We start from the raw sequence: 13,012 nt of genomic DNA on the forward strand, positions 1-13,012 counted from the left end.
TAATGAGGTAGTTGAGGAATGCATTAATTCTTTACCTTGTGCTGAACGGTTATCAGTTGAAGCAGACTAGTCGTTCTGTGGGGAAAAAAGATGTAGTTGCCTACTTATCAAAACGTTTACATGCCTGGTAACCTGATGGGTCAATACATCTCTGCTGTTAATATTCCATGTGGAATTGCTTAGTTTTTGGTTTTCTTCCATCTGCTTATTTTTATGAATCTGTTATTTATAATTTTTTTTGCAAATCATATACTGTTGAACACAGAATGGTTACAAAGTTAAAATAAGTACTGGGTGAGTTTCTCAGGAATTGATGTATGATAGACAAATCTGGATTCACCTTAGATTTGAACACATATATACTTAGTTTGAATACATTTCTACTTAGTTTAGTTACCACACAATAGCTGCAACAATGGACTCAGATATGTCAATTATCATGAAGGTGGCCCAGAACCAGGCGGTATTTAGTTCTATTGTACATGAATCAGCGTCCACTGGAATGCAACTAATAGTGATAATGCCCAGATTACTGACCAGGAAATTTGTCTGTCTTACCTGTATACCAGGTTAATGCATCAAGCTGTGTTTTTCATCTTAGGTACAATTTTCCATCCATATTGTTAAATAATGTAGATCATCTAATAGATAGCTTCCATTCATATGAAACAGTTTACTGTTTCGGTAAGATTCACACATATGCAAAGACTTAAAACTTTATTAAATATCAATAAAACTATGTTCTCATAACTCACAAAATTATAAGCTATTTCTTATTGCTTAAAAGGCAGAGAAAGATAATTTTGGCTTAAAAACAAAACAAGCTAAAAAATTGTCAGGTATGGTATAGTAAAGTATCTTGTGGACATATTTAATGAATTTTTAACTTTTAACAATCAGGTATATTATTATATAGAAGAGATAAAGAAAACAAAAATGTGAATGAGGTGTGTGAAAGGGCACAGAGTTGAAATACAGGTCAGTCTCTCTTATTATTTTTAATAATATTGTATTAAATTCTTAATAAGTTATCTGACTAAGGCATTCTTTCACACTGACAATTCTCTATAGCCCTATAATAATGTATATATTTTCATGCTGTCTTTAAACTATTCATTTATGCAGACTATATGTGTCGTCACAACTTAATTATTTTACTAGCAATCTAACAGTGATATCTACATTTCCCATATTATTATTTATTAAATGTATTTTCAGTTGAACATAATTTACTTTAACATTCTCTAATTATGAAAATTGATATACATTATCTGTAATTTACTGATATTTAGGATACTTATATATGGTTATAATTTTTTTATAGAACAAAACATTTCAAAATCATGTGGAATTTTTTCCCACCCTGTAAAATTACTTAGCTAGCAACTAGTTAACATTACATAGTAGAAAAATATGAAAGTCATTCTTGAAAACTGCTTAAACATTGGAACAGAATTTAAGTCACAGATGATGACAGTGAGGATGAAGTCTAATATGAGACTTGAAATTCAATGTCAAAATAGCAGTAGAAAAAATTAGGTGCTCTACATTTTGAAATGAGCTGTATTATAAATATAGTGTTCTCAGATGGCCTGACATAACCAGTATCAGATTGAGTATATTCTATAAAATGGGTCATTTTAATGAGAATTATAATCAATTGTTAATTTTTACCATATCAATATATTTATAAGTATATTCATAGGCATTCAAAGAAAGGAGTCTGAGTTTATAAACTCAGAAAGACTATTTTTATTGTATTCATTTTGTTTTGTTCTGGATTGTAAACATGTCTGATTATGACATACATAAGTTTTATAATTATTTTTTAAATATCTCTTATTATTTCAAGACTGACCCTACCAAATTATATGATAGTAATAAGAAAGCATCCAGTAAGAATTAAATGTAATTATTTGATGTTTAAAATAGGAGATTAATTATGGTTGGAACTTTTTAAAGTTGTGTGTATTATCTTATTTATTCATGCTTTCATGTAACTCTAATGGAACTGTAAAATGTTTTAAACAATTTTTTCTATTTTATCAAGAAGAGTGACTTTACCTAAGTATATTTATATATACACATATATGTGCATATATATACATACATTTACATATATTATTGGAGTAAAACTTAAATTTTGTCTTTCTCTTTGATCTGTCATATAGAAGTTATGCTTACAATAAACCCAGAAATTAATATTCTAACCCAAATTCATACAGTATCCTAGGAGGTCCCATTGTAAATTAAAACCAAAGGATTTATTTATTGATATAAGTTCTCTTATTATGATATCTAGACAATTTAACTCATTATATAATATGTGAGGATCCACCAGAAACCCTGAAGAAGCAATTGTTGAGCAGAGGGTTTGACATTGGTTTGGTCTCCTGAGTGCATTCATTTCAGAGGTTCTTTGCTCCTGTAAAGTTTTATAGTCTCAGAATCCCTATCTAAGGTTGGTATGAGTCAGACTCCACTTGACAGCAGTAGGTTTTCTTTTTAAGGAGCCCTGGTGGCCCCGTGGCTGATCATTTGGCTGCTAACATAAAGGTTGGAGATTTGAACCCAGTAGTTGGTCCCTAAGAGAAAGCTATGATAGTTTGTGCCATGAAGATCACAGACTTGGAAACCTTATGGGATTTGAAATGAGCCGCCGAGCAGTTGCAAGGGGAGATCTTTCAGGGGTAGCCTACCTCCAGTACGTGAAAGGATCTTCGGGCAGAGCTTACTCTCTTTACATTACACTCTGCTTCTCCTTGGGTAGCGAGCTTGTGGTTCTATCCAGTCTGTTGCCTGATCTTCAAGTTTTAAATCCATTAGCTCTACTCCTGATTCCTTAACCCCATCCAAGTGAGCCCAGCAGAGGTCTCCAGCATGCTGCAGATGCACAGCCTTGGGATTCACCATCTCCATAACCATGGGAGTCCTTTTCTCGAGGAACATTTCTACACATGATGGAGAGACCGCATGCCTGGTAAAAAAAAAGGGGGCAGAACGAAAGAGGGAAGACACTCTAGGAGATGATTGAAGCAGTGACCATAACAGTGGGTTTAAACATAACAATTGTGAGGATGGCATGGCCTGGACAGGGCTTTGTTCTCTTGTCCAGAGAGTCACTTCGAGTTGGAACCCATGTGAGGAATGGCACCTAACAAGCAATGTGTTTGTATGTTTCATATATATGAGAGAACTTCAAAAGTCTGGGGGAGAAATCCCATTATCTTTTATTTTCATTTTCACATGAATTTTTTCAACCACCTTATGTTTCACTGTGTGTTAGTCTGGTACTTTCGAGAAACAAATCCACAGAAATTCATGTATAAGAGTTTTATATAAAGGTTAACTGTGCATCAATAAACATCCCAACCCAGTGCTGCCCAAGCCCACAATTCCGTTAACCTATATGTCCAACAACCAATCCACAAAGTGCTCCTCCATCTCACAAAACAGATGCAATGATGCTGACTGCAGGAGGTAAGCCCAGTCAGTGAATGTGTAAGCATCTCAGCTCCACATGGGTGCTCTAGCACCCAAAGCTGCATCGGGGTAGGTCCATGTGGCTTCTCCTTGGGGTTGTCTTGCAGGAAATCAGCCTTGCAAGCTGAGCAGGGAACTGCTAAGGCAGCTGCACCCAGGTGCGACCATAAGAAAGCAAGAGAGCTGAGAACTAGAACTAGAAAGGTGAGGCTCACTGAGCTATTTATCCCTCCGCCCTTCATTTAACCCCACATGTGTTTATCGGCCAGTTTGGCACAATAAACTAACTATCTCAATCCACCCATTGCCAACTTGGCACCTGTACATAATGCTTTAGCTTCACGATTGAAATTAAGTAACACCTACACCTTAATCCTATAATCCTGTGAATATGTTCCCCCAGCTATGAAAGTTTGTAAGCCAACCACTTCATACCTTTATTCTCCCCATTTTGAGTATGTAATTTATATACTGCCCACTTACATCAACCCAGTGCTTTGAAGACAATCATGTTTTTCGACATGAAAAGTCTTCATTCCAGTTGGAACCTTGTGAAGTGTGCATCCATAAGCAAAGTCAAATCTGGACAGACCATCCACAAAGTCAGCAACAATATGCAGCAGTTCACAGGCTCAAAAATCTCCAGCTGGTCGGGTTCTGGTCAACTCAATGTGGGCTGCCTCACTCAGCCTCCTCAGGGTGCCCATGGTGCCAATCTGGCTGATAAACTAACTACCTCACACTGGTTTTGCCCCTTCAAATTCCATTTAAGACAATAACAAAATAAAAAATGTCTAAGACAGACTTTTGTGATAATATATTTTATTTCATTTTAAAAGTTGTTTGTATTGCTTAATAAGCATTTACCCAAATGTATTAAATGCACATTCAAGGAAAGCCTAGTACTTTTCAGGAAGTTTGGAAGACAAACAGTACATAAAATTAAATATTATATATTTGAGGAGTTTATGTATCAGAGGAGGAAGTCATCTTAAAAGATATAGCAAATAAGTTCTATCCAGTTCATGAACATATCTGCATAGTTTACCTCTCAATGTCTTACATAGTCATAGATCAAGTTATTGCTATTTTATAATTTTCTTGCCCTACCTAATTGGTTTTTGGGAAAACAATCCATATTCTTATTTATATTGTAATAGCTCCCACTTAACCTTCTACTTTAAGGATATCTGGTTTCTTATCCTACAATACTTTCATATCATTACTGTAAACAATTATCAATATCATGTTTTAATCTTTATCATTTAGTCTTTATCATCTTTGTTGTGCTTCACATAGTTAATTACACCCACTTTCATACTCTCTTCTCCATTATCTTGTTACTACAAGTCCCTGACTCCTTGTATGTGAATGACCATACGGGTTCAATTTCTCATATGGACCTTTCAGTTTATACCCAGAAGGATGGTAATTGCAATTAACTTTGTCAACAATAGCTCACAACTGAATCCTCTCCATGTGTCTACCCTACCTTCTCTTATTCATACTTGTCAGGAAAAGGTTTTTGTTCAGAGTAATAAAGAATATAGCTTGAAGAGCCATATTAAATAATTCATTACACTGCATCTATTATCTATTTAATTTTATCTCTGGTATCACAAAAGTTCTAGAATATTGGTTATGGAATTATTATGTGGTAAATTTGTAGACATTTATTAGTAAGTGTGTTACAATATGATTATAGAGTGAATATTGTCCTTAAAACACTACCTGCTGGTACGAAATCTTCCATAAAGAACAGCTATCCATCCATAAGAACAGTTTGAAAATTATACAGCTCAACTCCTTTCTCCACAGTCCAATATTAGCCCATATATCTGATATCAACCTATAAAGTCCTCTTCAGACTCATGAAAGACTTGCAATGAAGTCAAATGCAGGATGATCACAAGCCAGTGGGTAGGAAGTGTTTGGGTCCAGTGGCATTGTAAGTATCTCAGTGCTGGCAGAGGTCTCTCTGTGGCTTCTCTGGCTTCATAGGTCTGGTTGCATCCATGTGCCTTGTCTTTTGCAATGTCTCCCAGGCAGTAGCAGGGAAAGAGTAGTGTCTTCCACCTCCAAGGAGGAAGTACCAGATTTTCCAGAATTCTCAGGAGAAGGCCATTCCCACACAGCAGTCTCATTGGCTATCTCCAGATTGACAGTCTAGGCTCCACCCTTACACTCTTAATCCTTAAATTGACACCAGATTAGGTGACTACCACCCACACATCTGTGCTTTTTGTTTTGTTTTTTGAGATATACATTGCTAATGGTGGTTGAAACTAAGCTAAAAATGATATTTTCTGGAAGGGAAAATGTAAGGAGGCAGAAGCATATACAGTGAGGTGTTTGAGAGCTGGAATTTGAAGGGCTTTCTTGCCTTCTGGGCCTCTCAGTTTTATCCAATTGATAGAGTGCAGTCTTATCACCTTCCTTTCTCTATGTGGGGAATGATTTGACTTTTTCCTTGGTTTCTATAGTTTTTGTGAGTGAGAAAAAAAAGGACCTAAAAACGGAGTACATGGATCAAGAAGCAGTTGTGCCATCCGAACAAGGAATACTGCATGATTTAAAATCAGGACAGGCGTGTGTAAGGGCAGTAACCTCACACCATAAATGTTCAATCTGTACACAGAACAAATAATCCCAAAAGCAGGCTTTGATGAAGAAGAAAGTGGCATCAAGATTGGAGGAAAGCTTACTAACAACCTACGTTATGCAGATGACCCAACGTTGCTTGCTGAAAGTGAGGGGGACTTGAAGCACTTGCTGAAGAAGATGGATTGCAGCCATCACTATGGATTATGCCTCATTATAAAGAAAACTAAAATCCTCCAATGTGGACCAATGGAGAAAACTTTGAAGTTGTCAAGGATTTTGTCTTGCTTTCACCCACAATCAGTACTCATGGAAGCAACAGCCAAGAGAACAGAAGACCAAACAATGCACACTGCATTTGGCAAACCTGGGGCACGAGATCCCAGGGATGTTACCTTGAAGACTTATTTGCACCTAACACAGGCCATAGTATTTTCAGTTGTGTTTTATGAGTTTGAAAATTGAACATCGGATAAGGAAGAGAGAAGAAGAGTTTATGCATTTGAATTGTGGTACTGGAGAAGAATACTGAAAGTACCATGAACTGCTAAAAGGACAACCCGATCTGTCTAGGAAGAAGGCAAGGATGGCAAGAATTTGCCTTACATACTTTGGACTTTTTGTCAGGAGAGATTGGTGTCTAGAGAAGGACCTCATGCTTGGTAGAGTGGAGGGACAATGAAAAGTTAGAAAGTCCTTAACTAGATGGCTTGACACTGTGGCCACAAACCTGGGTTCAGGCATAGGAACCATTGTAAGGGTGCCTCAGAACCATGCCGGGTTTCATTCTGCTTTGCATAGTTATGTAATTATGGGTCAGAACCAACCCAATAGCACTGACAACAACCACACATGAACATTCCTTCTCTTAAGAGATAAATGAATGTCAGTATACAAGGATCTTTTGTTGTTGTCGTCAGTGTTGTGGGTTTGTTTATTTCTGTAGGTATTAAATTGTTTCCAGTATTTAAACATTCAGAAGGACCAACTCAAAATATCTCATACTCACTCCCTTTTTACCATTTTTTAAACTTATTTCTGTTTTATTTTAAACACTTCATATTATGTACAAGATCTTTGAGATCTTGGATGGAGAAAAGTACTTATTCTATCAAAAGTTTTTTGTCTTATGGTTTAGTGTGACAATAACTGAGATGATCACAATGAAAATACATTCTAGGCAGCAACAGTACAGACAGTGAGCAGAGTTCATAATACTCAGATGCATCCTTACAATAGCCTAAGTAATATTTTTCAGCTCAAAAATTTATAACAGAACATTCCACTTTCATTGGCCAACCACACACTGATAACTACAAAATCTAGATAAAATGCATTTAAAATAATTTAAGGCATGAAATCAAAACTAGACCTTAGCATAAACCGTAGCACCAAGAGTTAAGGAGTAATAATGTCCTATAAGCTGACTGTAGAATTTGGCGCATTTCCTGTTAAAACGAGATATTTGTCATTTCTGAAAGTTGCAGCTATAAGTTTAAAGATAAACAGAACTTTGAAAAATGGAATTGGATTTTCATGCATGTACATTTGAGGGGACTTCAAAAAGTTTCTGGAAGCCTGCAATAAACCCACAAATACACACATCCACACTTGAATAGACTTCATAAAGTTCACAGAGAGAAAAAGGAATAAAAATATAATGATATTTTCCCACAAATTTCATGAAAATATATGCAATTTTATACAAAACACTGCCTGGTCCTGCCCTGACCTCAACATTTTTCTTAACTTTGAACCCAACCACGGTGCCAATCCAAATTATTGAGGGCCTTCCTCATTATTTCTGCCCCTCCACTTTACCAGGAACGACTTCCCCAGGGAATGGTCATCCTGATAATATTTCCAAAGGATGGAGACAATGTTTCACCTCCTTTCCTTTGAGGAGCATTCTGATGATACTCTTTCTGAGAAAGATCTATTTCTTTTCTTTTGGCAGTCCATGACACTTTTGACATTCTTCTCCAGCACCATCGTTCAAATGAATCCATTCTTTAAGTTTTCTTATTCTATATTCATCTTTCACATGTATTTGTGAACCTTAGTCCTCAAAGTAATATCCTTGCTTTACAACACGTTAAAAAGGTCTTGTGCACCAGATTTGCCCAATGCAATGCATCATTTGATCTCTTGACTTCTGCTTCCATAAATCTTGATTGTGGATCTCAGCAAGGCAAGAATCTGTGACTACTTCAATCTGTTCTCCACTTATATTCATGCTATATATTGTTCAGTTTTGAGGATTTTTGTCCTCTTTACATTGAGTTGTAATCTCTACTGGAGGCAGCAATCCTTGGTCTTCATCAGCAAGGTCGTCAAGTCTTCACTCTCAGCAATCAAAGTTACGTCACATGAATATCACCGGCTGTTAACAAGCCTTCCTCTAAACCTGAATCTGCATTATTTTTCATATAAGTCAGTATATATGAAGTGTTTTGGAATTCCCATTTTTCTCAAGGTTATCCATAGTTTGTTATAATCTACATAGGAGAATACCCTTGCATAGTAAAAAAAATCCAAAAGATAAGTAAACATTTTTTTGGTATTGTCTGCTTTCAGCCAATATCCATCTGACTTCAGTAACGATATACCTAATCCAAGTCCTCTTATGAAACTGGCCTGACCCTCTGGCATCTCCCTTTCAATGTATAGCTGGAAACTTTATTGGATGATCTTCAGCAAAACTTTACTTGCTTGTGAAAACAATGTTATGGTCTGCATTTTGAGAACATATCTTTGTAATGGGTACACATTTGGATGTTTTCCAGTCAGTTGGTAAATTAGTTGTCTTCCAAATTTCCTGCTGTAGAGGAATAAGTGCTCCCAGTGATTCATCAGCCTGTTGAAATATATTAATACGTGTTCCATCAATTCCTTGAGTCTTCTTTTTCTCTAATACTGTCAGGGAAGCTTGGACTTTTCCCAATAGTACTATTAGTTCTTGATCATATGTGATTACTTGAAATGACTTAACGTTGACTAGTTCTTTACGGTACAATGACTATGTACCTGGCAGTGCACACTTAAAATGGGGAAAAGCACCACTGGGCGCAGCTTTTGTAGTATTCATCCCCCCCCCCACACACACACACACTAGGTGAGCATCAAGCAACTCATTCTGAGTTAGTGCAACCAGTGGTGTCACCTGGGGAGGTTATTTCTGGTTACAGTGAATTTTTTTTAAAAGCTTTTTTGCTCCAACCTATTTTTTGTTATGGTTGATTTAAGAAAACAGCATGCAGCTGTGAAATTTTGTTTCCTTCTCAGGATAAATGCTGCAGAAACTGTTTTGATGTTGAATTCAGCTTCCAAGGGCAGTGCTATAGGAAAGACTCAAGTGTACGAGTGGTCTTCGGGTTTCAAAATTGGTGAAATATCGATTGATGATAATCCTCGTTGTGGATGTCCATCAACTTTCTGAATGGTTGAAAATGTTGGCCAAATCCATGCACTTGTGCTCAAGACCGATGACAGACCATTGCCTGATCATGGAGCTCGGTTCAGTGAATTTTTCTTTTTTGTTCATTAGAGATTTATTTTTTTTAAGTTTGCAAAAATAAAGTACGTCAATAGACTAAATTATGAAACATTTTACAAAGTATCATCTGTACTCATGTATAAGCTGAGTTATTTAGCACATTTTTATGCAATTCTTTTAAATCATTTTATTGGGGGCTCATACAATTCTTATCAGAATCCATACATCCATCCATTGTGTCAAGAACATGTGTACATCTGTTGCCCTCAACATTCTCAAAACATTTGCCTTCTACTTGAGCCCTTAATATCTGCTGCTCATTTCCCCCACCCTTCCCACTTCCCCTACCTAATCAAGCCTTCATCATTCATAAATTATTATTATTATTTAGTTTTATGTTACACTGTCCAATGTCTCCCCCTGCCTTCTTCTCTGCTGTCCATCCTCCAGGGAGGAGGCTATACGTAGATTCTTGTAATCAGTTTCCCCTTTCTACCCGACATTTCCTGAACCCTCCAGGCATCACCACTTGCACCACTAGTCCTGAAGGAGTCATCCCTCCTGGATTCCCTGTGTTTCCAGTTTCTATCTGCGCCTATGTACATCCTCTGGTCCAGCCAGATTTGTAAGGTAGAATTGGAATCATGGATAGTTGGGGGGAGGGAGCATTTAAAAACTAGAGGAAAGTTATATGTTTCTTCGTTGCTACCCTGCACCTTGACTGGCTCATATCCTCCCCGACAACCCTTCAGTAAGGGGGTGTCCGGTTGTCCCACTATCATGCTCAGCCTTCATTTGGGTTTCAGTAATTTCTCTCGGTTACCTTGCCCTTGCTGAAACCCTTCCAGGCCTTTCACACCCTCCTTGCTTCTGATTTTGGATCACTTATTGCTCCCCTGTCTCTGGGTTAGTCAGCACCACCTCCTTACCCCCTCCTCCCCATATCCCGTGTTCCCCCGGAACCACTGGTCCCATTGTTTTCTCCTCCAGACTATTCATCCAGTCTATCTTATCTAGATAGATCTGTAGAGATAATAATATGCACCAAAAATCAAGTCATAGCAAGATACGTGATGAGTGAGAACACAGTGATGACAACAAAAAGGAAACCAATATCCATAGAAGAATAAATTAATTAAAAGAAAAAAATTCAAAAGAAAGAAAAACCTGTGATTAGATCAACGACTGATTTTTGATCTCTAGACATGTCCTTTAGTGAGGTCCAATGGGTTACCATGCTTTGGCCCCAGAGCCTGTCCTTTGTACTCCCTTGAGTGTTCCCTGCTCTGCTCCCACAGTTGCTATGCTGCACGCTTTTAGTGGTTTGCCTCGGTGTCACAGGGTCATTCTGCACCAGTTCTGACCCTGAATCTCCAGTGTTCACCCCCTTAGGGCACAGGGCCTTCAAGGGATGGTGTTCCCAGGTATTTCAATTTGTGCTTGGCTATTGTAAACGGAACAACCTTTTAAATCATCTCTTCTGTGAGCTTGTCTGATGTGTAGAGCTGTCCAATAGACTTCTCTTTGTTGATTTTGTATTCTGCCACTCTACCATATTCCTCTATTGCTTCCAACATTCCACTTATGGACTTTAAGGGATCTTCAAAATAGAGAATCATATCTGCGAATAATGATAATTTCACTTCTTCTTTCCCCAGTTGAATACCTTTAATATCTTTCCTTTGTCTTATGTTGTTAGCTAGGACCTCCAGTATGATGTTAAATAGGAGTGTGGACAAGGGGCATCCTTTTCTGGTTCCCTTTTTCTTTGGAATTGTTTTAGTCTTTTCTCCATTAACTACCACATTAGCTGTTGCTTTTTCATAGATGGCTTGTATAATATTGAGGAATTTTCCTTCTATTCCTATCTTCTTACGTGTCTTCAACAGGAATGGGTGTTGGATGTTTTCCAATGCTTTTTTTCGCGTCTATCGATATTATCATGTTCTTAGCATTTTTCCTGCCAATGTTATGAATAATGCTAATGGTCTTTCGTATTTTGAACCATTCCTGCATCTCTGGTATGAATCCTACTTGGTCATGGTGAATTATTTTTTTAATATGCTTTTGTATTCTATTGGCCAGTATTTTGTTAAGGACTTTTGCATCGATGTTCATTAGGGATAGTGGTCTATAGTTCTCGATTCTTGTGGAATTGCTACCCCCTTTAGGTATCAAAGTTATACTAGCTTCATAGAAAGATTTTGGGAGTTTTCCGTCTTTTTCTATGTTCTGGAAGAGTTTGTATAGGATTGGTGTAAGTTCTTCCCTGAATGCTTAGTAGAATTCTCCTAATTCCCCATCTGGCTCAGGGGATTTTTGTTGGTAATCACTTGATTGCCTTGTCTATTTCTTCCTTTGCTATGGGTCTGTTGAGGTTGTTGACATCCATTTGGGATAGTCTAGGCCAAATATTTGGCCATGTCTTCCAAATTGTTGAATTCATTAAAGTATAAACTTTCATAGTACTATGTAATTATCTTTTTAATTTCATTAGGGTCCATTGTAATGTCCCGTTTCATCCCTCATCCTTGCAAATGTCGTTTGTTCCTTCCTTTCTTTGGTTAGGTTTGCCAGAGGTCTATCAATTCTGTTAATTCTTTCAAAGAACCAACTTTTAGCGGCATTAATTTTCCCCCCATAGTTTTCTTGTTTTCCCTCTCCTGTATCTTGGCTCTGAATTTTATTATATCTATCCTCTTGATATTAGTAGGGCTGTTCTGTTGATTCTGCTCTAATTGGTGTAAGTTTTTTGTCAGCATACCATCCATTAGTCTCTCTTCTTTTTAATGTGTCCATTTATTCCTATCAGCCTTCCTCTGATAAATAACTTTGCTGTATCCTACAAGTTTCGGTATTTCGTATTTTCGTTGTCATTGGTTTCTAGAAACTTCCTGATTTCATCTCTGATCTGGGTCAATACCCACTCCTTTTGCAATAGAAAGCTGTTCATCCTCCAATTGTTTGCTCGTTTTTTCTTCACTGGCCTGTTAATTCCAGCTTTATGTCACAATGATCACAGTGAGATGTCTGTATAACCTCTATGTGCTTGAATTTACTCAAGTTCAACTTGTGTCCCAGCATGTGGTCTATTTTCCAATATGTGCCACGTGGGCTTGAAAATAATGTAAACTTTTGTGCATGTAGGTGGAGAGCTCTAAAAATATCAATGAAGTCAAGTCGTCCAATTGTGCTATTTAGATCTGTAGCCCCCTGGTTTAGTGTCTTTCTCTGATCTGTCTTTTTCAGAGAGTGGGGTATTAAAGTCACCAACTATAATTTTGAGCCTGTGATTTCTTTTTTCATCTATTGGAGTTTTTGATTTACAGATTTTGCAGGTCTCTCATTAGGTGCATTATGTTTATTATGCTCACTGGTTCTTGGTTTATTGTTCCCTTGAGCATTATCTAGTGCCCCTCCTTGTCTCTTGTT

This window comes from Tenrec ecaudatus, chromosome 11, assembly GCF_050624435.1.
Source record: "Tenrec ecaudatus isolate mTenEca1 chromosome 11, mTenEca1.hap1, whole genome shotgun sequence".
Taxonomy (NCBI): Eukaryota; Metazoa; Chordata; class Mammalia; order Afrosoricida; family Tenrecidae; genus Tenrec; species Tenrec ecaudatus.